The sequence below is a fragment of the Clarias gariepinus genome, chromosome 9 (genome assembly GCF_024256425.1).
Source record: "Clarias gariepinus isolate MV-2021 ecotype Netherlands chromosome 9, CGAR_prim_01v2, whole genome shotgun sequence".
NCBI classification, from domain to species: Eukaryota; Metazoa; Chordata; class Actinopteri; order Siluriformes; family Clariidae; genus Clarias; species Clarias gariepinus.
Window position 1 is genome coordinate 2,994,001 of NC_071108.1, and position 1,000 is coordinate 2,995,000.

Below are 1,000 nucleotides of genomic sequence, written 5' to 3' on the forward strand. Positions count from 1 at the left end.
ATCACAGTCCTTGAATTGCTGCGTCATCCCTAGCAACGGGCCTAACCACACCTCCTCACTAAGATAAAAGTTTTTGTATTTCTTCACTTAGAAGTTTCCTAAATCACTTTTAGTTTAGGACTCCCAGCTAGGACTTCTTACGCTAAGATAGGAGTTCTCTGAGAGAATTCTAAGAAGCTTTGTGAATACGGGCCCAGATCTCTAAATCAATATATTAAACTTTGATTTTAATCGGGGGGGGGGGGGTTTAATTTAAATCACGTACTAGTTGACATTGTTTCGAGGTGTGATAATAATCGAATAACACTGTGTGTGTTGTATTTTCCACCACTCTAGCTGCTCTGGGTGTCTTATCGGGTTTTACTGTTACAAGTTCAAACTTGATCAACTTCCAAGAACAGCATGTCCCTCGGGGGTTTTATTCCTCATACACAACAGGCCCACGTTTTCAAATTTAAATGTATTAATAAATTGAAATCCATAGTAAGATTTGATGTTGTGGAACGTACAGGAAAAAAGTCAGATCATGATTTATGTAAGCAGCTGTTCCTTTACCTTTTTCAAATATTTTCTTTGGTCGTTTGGTGAATGTCTGACAAAGCTCTGAAACTGGAGACTCCTTCCATCGCTGTATCATTAACTACAGCGGTACCACGGCATACGAACGCCCTGCCGCACAAATTTACACCTTAAGAAACTTAATTTTTGCAGGTAATTTGCCTCGCCATACGAAACCATTTTCAGGATACGAGCGAACAAACGAGCCGAACCGAACACCGGCTAAATTGCACATCCATCCGAGAACCGTTTAAAACTTGTTTGCGTCGGTGGAAAGCCAAGTAAAGTGTGTTTAGATATTTTTTGTAAGTTTTTATTGCATTAAGTGCAAGATTTAGTGAAGACATAGCACCATGTGTCCCAAGAATGTTAGTGAGGACGGTAGCGAGAGAAAAAGGGAGCCGCTTTCAGTTTGGGTTTTAAAGCAGCTGGTGCTAAGAGG

The 1,000-nt window shown here is 40.4% G+C and overlaps 1 protein-coding gene across 1 annotated transcript in view; it reads right to left on the reverse strand.

Moving 5' to 3' along the window:
- Nucleotides 1-234: 234 nt before the first annotated feature.
- zgc:92140 (uncharacterized protein LOC447854 homolog) overlaps nucleotides 235-1,000 on the reverse strand; it is a 44,903-nt gene continuing 44,137 nt past the window's right edge. Inside the window, exon 6 of the mRNA XM_053504243.1 lies at nucleotides 235-1,000. This exon is cut by the window's right edge and continues 1,405 nt beyond it. The gene's annotated coding sequence lies outside the window, so the exon portion shown is untranslated.